Source organism: Electrophorus electricus, chromosome 21 (genome assembly GCF_041902795.1).
Source record: "Electrophorus electricus isolate QZ-2024a chromosome 21, ASM4190279v1, whole genome shotgun sequence".
Taxonomy (NCBI): domain Eukaryota; kingdom Metazoa; phylum Chordata; class Actinopteri; order Gymnotiformes; family Gymnotidae; genus Electrophorus; species Electrophorus electricus.
Window position 1 is genome coordinate 2,057,501 of NC_137517.1, and position 8,724 is coordinate 2,066,224.

At 47.8% G+C, this 8,724-nt stretch overlaps 1 protein-coding gene across 2 annotated transcripts in view; it reads right to left on the reverse strand.

The window, feature by feature from the left end:
- The window catches only part of podn (podocan), a 27,712-nt gene extending 19,670 nt beyond the window's left edge, over positions 1-8,042 (reverse strand). The window contains exon 1 of one of the 2 annotated variants that reach the window (XM_035521533.2): positions 1,271-8,042. The gene's annotated coding sequence lies outside the window, so the exon portion shown is untranslated. Of the gene's footprint in view, positions 708-1,270 lie in introns of those variants that run through there. The other variant, XM_081704139.1, reaches the window with a different exon arrangement.
- Between the last annotated feature and the right edge of the window lie 682 nt (positions 8,043-8,724).

Below are 8,724 nucleotides of genomic sequence, written 5' to 3' on the forward strand. Positions count from 1 at the left end.
AATGTTGATTTAAAATCAGAGAGGTCTCAGTTTGGGCCTGGCAGACGTTAACTCTCCAGCCCGCTGTGCGAGGCGCAGGGTTTGGGTCTTCAGCAGACAGAGCAAAGCAGACAAAGTCAGCAGTGGATCAGAACAATGTGTAAACATAAAACCAGGGTCCCAAAAGGTGAACCACGACTCAAAACACCATGTTACACTATCTGTTGGATGAGCTTTACAGTAACTGATGTAATGTTCTCACAACTGAACCCAGACACTCCAGTGCTGAACCCCACCTCAGCTACTGTTTATACAGATATATGACCAAAGGGTCAGAGGTCATCAGGAATACTACACAAAATACAAATGTGGTTTTCAAACCGTTTCACTTCTTTTCATCCCAGTCCAGTGTGAGGACCAGTGTAAGATAAAAGGAAAGAGACGTATAACTTAAAAGACAACAGCGGGGACATAGCGTGAAACTGGAGGAATGGACCAGCTGTGGAAGACTCAGGTACCGTCCCGTCGCACTGCACATCATAAACACGTCCGTCCCGTCGCACTGCACATCATAAACGCGTCCGTCCCGTCGCACTGCACATCATAAACGCGTCCGTCCCGTCGCACTGCACATCATAAACGCATCCGTCCCGTCGCACTGCACATCATAAACGCGTCCGTCCCATCGCACCGCACATCATAAACGCGTCTGTCCCGTCGCACCGCACATCATAAACGCGTCCGTCCCGTCGCACCGCACATCATAAACACGTCCCTCCCGTCGCACCGCACATCATAAACGCGTCCCTCCCGTCACACCGCACATCATAAACACGTCCGTCCCGTCGCACCGCACATCATAAACGCGTCCGTCCCGTCGCACCGCACATCATAAACGCGTCCCTCCCGTCGCACCGCACATCATAAACACGTCCGTTCCGTCACACCGCACATCATAAACACGTCCGTCCCGTCACACTGTACATCATAAACATCGACACCCTCACCTTCATTTGAACAGCTGAACTCTTATTTTAAACATGGGTATAAGATGCACTGCAGGCTAATACCTCTGTCCATGTTCCTTTATCCATTAATGTTCCTGAGCCTTGGAATATACTGTTTGATTTACAGCTAGACAAATGTTCTCTCTGGATAAAGGAACTGATAGGAGAATATGCTAATCTATAAACAGTTCTGCTTTACCTGTACACTCTCAGCAACAACAGCATCTGTTAAAACACATAATTATAAATGTACACCCTATCAAAAAGTTAAACTGGATTCTTACCAAACAACACATCTGGAGGAGGACAGACCCCTCTGAGTCTCGGTTCCTCTCAAGGTTTCTTCTTTGTGCTCTGGGGAGTTTGTTTTTGCTACTGTCTCCCTTGTCTTGCTCACTGGGGGCTTAGACTCTGACATGTGTAAAGCTGCTTTGTGGCGGCTGTTGTAAAAAGCGCTACAGAAATAAATGTGACTGACATTTATATCATGCAATCACTCCTTCAAAGGCACATCCACCACCAAAGCAAAGAGAAACAATGGCATGTTTAATAAATCTAAAAAAGCATTTGTACCAGTTTGGCACTATGAATCATTCCTCCAATTACTTCAAAGTGGTGTCGGAGGAAAGATTCATGACTTAATTATAACCAAATACATGGATAACAAGTAAAGATTGAAAACAGAAGAACTGTGTTTTTGGAGTCTATCAAGGTTGCAATCTATCCTCCAAACTCCTCAATATTTACATAAAAAACTGGCCAAACACGTTGAACATTCACCAAATGTAGGATTAGAATTAAATGGGAAAAAGCTTGTATATGCAGGTGATATCGTCCTGGTCATGCAGCACATACACTAGAAGTATACTGCTGGAACTGAGCATAAGACAATAACAACAAGAAGATCTATGCGTCTCAAAATAGCAAACAAAGGAAAATCACAGAAAGCACCACCCGAACACTATGGAATATAATTCTCTGGGTTATCGATCAGTGTGTCTGGCACCCTCAACAAAACTAGGAAGGCTCTGGTAAACAAGGCAAATGATATATTACTAAAATATGATAGCTTTTAAAATATTTATTTTATAATATACATAATTAAATATATTCATCCCACCAATTCAAATTTGGTTAAAAACATTCAGTCCCATAATTATATTCACACTTGTATATGGGGACCAACTATTTATCAAGGACTCTTTGAGGAACAAACGTTTTACAGAAAAACATCATTTGGACTTTGGTAAACCAGCTTTATTGGGAGCGGAGGAGAATGGGTGTACTGCTAGCTCACACACTTATCTCTTACCCAACTCACCGGCTTCAAACCATTCATACTGAAGAATTCTATTAAATAATGTTCCAGCAGTTAAACGCAGGTCACTTTAATAAAGCTATCTGTACTTGAAGAAATTTTGAGAGGACACTTTAGAAAATGGTGGAATGAATCACCAGCAAAGGTGAAATGTGCACGAGTAGACACACACACACGTTTGAGTGGGTTTGAGTGTATAAGTGGTGACTCATAAGTGTGATCATAATGATCGTTCAACATCGTTCATATACACTTTAAGTTTGGCTAAGGGGTGCTGTATTGCTTCAAAGAGAAAAGCAAAGCAAAGAGACAGAAGGAAGCAAACTGTGTATTTATGTATGAAATGTGTAGCAGGAGAATTACACATTTAACTTTAACGTCGTTTTCAGTGTGATGGATGTTTTGCATATATTTCACGTGCAACACAACAGAGCATAGGATTACGGTGGGTACAGTTACATGCATTAAAAGAGGCTTCATTCTTCATGTCATTTCTCACGTGTTTTGTCCCGTGTTTGGAGACCAGGCTCGTCAGACGGTAAGAGATCCTGGAATGTGTGGACCACAGCGACTTCCAAGATCCCAGATTCCAAGACAGCACAATGTCGAGTGTGTACATTACAGTGATCTGACTTTGAAAGTTGTGTAGTGTGCCCATGGCATTAGTGTGCATTATAAACTGATAGAAGACAGTAGTCACACAGGTGCAGTGTGTGTTCAGACTTCATACTAGTACTGCATTTGTGGGTATTCACAGCAGGTTGGGAATGGCATGGCGGAGTTCCTCTCTCAGACCAAGGTCCCCAGGTCTTTCCCGTTTGTCAGAGCTCTGGGAGAAGCAGTCAGGGAAGCTGGGGAGCAGATCACAGTATTGAGGCCACGTGTACCTGCTCCACGGCCTCCAGTGGGTCTGGCGGAAGCTGTGTGCTCCAGTGCAGGAACTGCAGTACGATTGCTGTGTGCCTTTGTGTTGGCCACTGAACAGTGATGTTTATCTGTGACCAGTTCCCAACATGACACCCATATCTACAACCCCAACTACTCCCGTGGCAGGTCTCTGACCTCTAACACTGTGTCTACAGGTTTTGGATTCAAGACTGCCAGAAGAGCAGAGAAAACACTGTAACAGATACATTCACAATTATTTAGACTGTAATCTGATGTTAGTATTAGTATTCACTTCATGGAATTCAATTTTGGAATTCCATTTCATATATTGTGTTGCCTTGGCAACACAGGCATTTTAACCCATCATGTTAATAAAGCATGTTTGAGCTTATTTGAGAGAAAGAGAGCGAGAGCGAGAGAGAGAGAGAGAGAGAGAGAGAGAGAAAGAACATATACATCAGAATATCTTAAAGAGAAGCAGTAAAGTTGCCCTTCAGGACCCCATAATGAATCCCACCAGTGAGCAGAACACGGCTCTAACCGTGCAAGTGGGCCGTTCCCAGTCCGCGCCACTACAATCTAAATAACTTCAGCAGAGTCCACAGTCCAAACACGTCCTGTCAACTTTGACTTGCTTAAGACTTCTGGAAAATACGTTCATGTAAACACTGGCATCTGCGACTTGTATGTAATAACTACTGCCTGCATTAATTATATTAATATATCAGAGAGTTTGGCCTTCGTCTGAGGGGATGACTACTGGTGTCTCCACTATTAACAGCTTCTGATGTCTCTCAGCTGTAGAGGAGCCGTATCGTCTTCACGGTTGCACAGCTGCACAGGGGCCTGGAGCACTGTTGACCCCAGATGCCGCTCCAGAACACACACATGATCCCGAGGTGGAAATAAAGACCTGTATGAGTCACCACAGTGTTCCGGACACACGTGTAACCTGCTGCCTCCTCCCTCACACAGGTTCCTGGAGACAGACTCTGCACAGCGGACTGTCGCACAGGCCTCAGGCATAGTATGAAAAGAGACTCTGTTTTCTTGGAGTTCCTAGATTGGTCGAGAATTTTTCAGCAAACCTTTGTTCTACCAGCTCCCAGGTGAATTCTGGGAAATGCAGTCTGCCATGGCTATTTAGGGGGAAAAAAAAAAACAGCAAATAAAAGATAAATAAAACTTTTAAAGTGGAAACATATATAAACACACACACACACACACACACACACACACACACACGCACGCACGCACGCATGCACGCATCATCTTGGACACCAAAACAATAGAGGTCAGTAGTATTCACGTTCTCTTACATAAAACAGAAAACTCATGGTGAATGATTAAAACTAAATCTCTGGGGCCTGGTGACAATTGTTTACTGTGTTTACTGAAGGCGCCAGCACCCTTTGAATAAGTGTCCACCTCTGCAGATGCTGGAATAGGAGCATGAGAAATATGGCCTTTGGTTGAGGCGTAAACATGGAAACTCTTTACAAAACAGCAATACGTCAATCCAAAAGAGAAGCTGGCAGGATATACAACTCAAGTTCTACATGTGAGCGAGTGTATCGTGTGTAGTAGCACTCCACGAGTCTCGGAGCAGAACAGCCCAGCCCTGGTCTCCGAGGCAACGCTCGATCAGCATTAGGGAAGAAGCAAGACGTTTTAAGGATCTGCTTTGCACAAACATCAGGAATCTCAGTCCATTAAAATGTCCCTCACTGCTTTATCAAAGTACAACGGATTTCAACAGATGGATAAATGGTTGTGATTCAGACGGAGGGTATGAGAGATTTGCAGATTGCGGATGAGCACACAATGAGACATAAATAAGATTTTAAAAGAAGAGGAATGGAGTGAAAAGGAGAAAACATCTTCAGGTGGTTCTTACACAGCCAGATCGGGTGGCGGTAGACCACCAAGCACATAGAGAGAGAAGAGGAGAGGAGTACATCAGTCAGGAAGGGAGAAGAGGAAGCCGTTTCAGAAGCTGTGTGAGAGAGCACCCTTAACCTTCTGGGCCAAAAAAAAAAAAAAAAAACGTCCATTATCTTCTTTATGGTTAACAGGTGAAATGACAACATTGGTAAATGAGCACCACCTGCTGGTCTGGCGTGGAACAGCAATTCCTAAATTATAGACATGGACTTCTGAATTAATATTATGATGCATTATTGATTTGTTAGTTTTAAAAGCAGTGGAAGAGATGACATAGCAGTCGCATGCCTCTACACACACGCACGCCACATCTCCACACTACACACACACACACGCCACATCTCCACACTACATACACACGCGCACGCCACATCTCCACACTACACACACACGCACGCCACATCTCCACACTACACACACGCGCACGCCACATCACCCACACTACATACACACGCACGCCACATCTCCACACTACACACACGCCACATCTCCACACTACACACACACGCACGCCACATCTCCACACTACACACACACCCACGCCACATCTCCACACTACACACACACGCACGCCACATCTCCACACTACACACGCGCACGCCACATCTCCACACTACACACATGCACGCCACATCTCCACACTACACACACGCGCACGCCACATCTCCACACTACACACATGCACGCCACATCTCCACACTACACACACACGCACGCCACATCTCCACACTACACACACGCGCACGCCACATCTCCACACTACACACACGCATGCCACATCTCCACACTACACACACGCACGCCACATCTCCACACTACATACACACGCGCACGCCACATCTCCACACTACACACACACGCACGCCACATCTCCCACACTACACACACACGCACGCCACATCTCCCACACTACATACACACGCACGCCACATCTCCACACTACACACACACGCACGCCACATCTCCACACTACACACACGCACGCCACATCTCCCACACTACACACACACGCACGCCACATCTCCACACTACATACACACGCACGCCACATCTCCACACTACACACACACGCACGCCACATCTCCACACTACACACACGCATGCCACATCTCCCACACTACACACACGCACGCCACATCTCCCACACTACATACACGCGCGCCACATCTCCACACACACGCGCCACATCTCCACACACACGCGCCACATCTCCACACACACGCGCCACATCTCCACACTACACACACACGCGCCACATCTCCACACTACACACACACGCGCCACATCTCCACACTACACACACACGCGCCACATCTCCACACTACACACACACACACACGCCACATCTCCACACTACACACACACACACACGCCACATCTCCACACTACACACACACACACACGCCACATCTCCACACTACACACACACACACACGCCACATCTCCACACTACACACACACACACGCCACATCTCCACACTACACACACACACGCCACATCTCCAAACTACACACACACACGCCACATCTCCAAACTACACACACACACACACACGCCACATCTCCACACACACGCCACATCTCCACACACACGCCACATCTCCACACACACACACACACACACACGCCACATCTCCACGCCACATCTCCACACACACGCCACATCTCCACACTACACACACGCCACATCTCCACACTACACACACACACACACACGCCACATCTCCACACACGCCACATCTCCACACACACGCCACATCTCCACACACACACACACACACGCCACATCTCCACACTACACACACGCCACATCTCCACACTACACACACGCCACATCTCCACACTACACACTACACACCACATCTCCACACTACACACTACACACATCTCCACACACACACGCTACACATCTCCACACTACACACACACGCCACATCTCCACACTACACACACGCCACATCTCCACACTACACACACGCCACATCTCCACTACACACACACACACACACACGCCACATCTCCACACTACACACACACACACGCCACATCTCCACACTACACACACACACGCCACATCTCCACACTACACACACACACGCCACATCTCCACACTACACACACACACACACGCTACACGTCTCCACACACACACACACGCTACACGTCTCCACACTACACGCTACACGTCTCCACACTACACACACACGCTACACGTCTCCACACTACACACACACGCTACACGTCTCCACACTACACACACACGCTACACGTCTCCACACTACACACACACACACACGCTACACATCTCCACACTACACACACACGCTACACATCTCCACACACACACACACGCCACACATCTCCACACTACACACACACACACACACACACACACACACACACACACACCACATCTCCACACACACACGCTACACATCTCCACACTACACACACACGCTACACATCTCCACACTACACACACACGCCACACATCTCCACACTACACACACACGCCACACATCTCCACACTACACACACACGCCACACATCTCCACACTACACACACACGCCACATCTCCACACTACACACACACACGCCACACGTCTCCACACTACACACACACACGCCACACGTCTCCACACTACACACACACACACGCTACACGTCTCCACACTACACACACACGCTACACGTCTCCACACTACACACACACGCTACACGTCTCCACACTACACACACACACACACACGCTACACGTCTCCACACTACACACACACGCTACACATCTCCACACACACACACACGCACGCCACATCTCCACACACACACACACACACCACATCTCCACACTACACACGCTACACATCTCCACACTACACACGCTACACATCTCCACACTACACACACACACACGCCACATCTCCACACTACACACACACACACGCCACATCTCCACACTACACACACGCCACATCTCCACACTACACACACACACACGCCACATCTCCACACTACACACACACACGCCACATCTCCAAACTACACACACACACGCCACATCTCCAAACTACACACACACACACACACGCCACATCTCCACACACACGCCACATCTCCACACACACGCCACATCTCCACACACACACACAGACACACGCCACATCTCCACGCCACATCTCCACACACACGCCACATCTCCACACTACACACACGCCACATCTCCACACTACACACACACACACACGCCACATCTCCACACACACGCCACATCTCCACACACACACACACACACGCCACATCTCCACACTACACACACGCCACATCTCCACACTACACACTACACACCACATCTCCACACTACACACTACATCTCCACACACACACGCTACACATCTCCACACTACACACACACGCCACATCTCCACACTACACACACACGCCACATCTCCACACTACACACACACGCCACATCTCCACACTACACACACGCCACATCTCCACACTACACACACGCCACATCTCCACTACACACACACACACACACACGCCACATCTCCACACTACACACACACACACGCCACATCTCC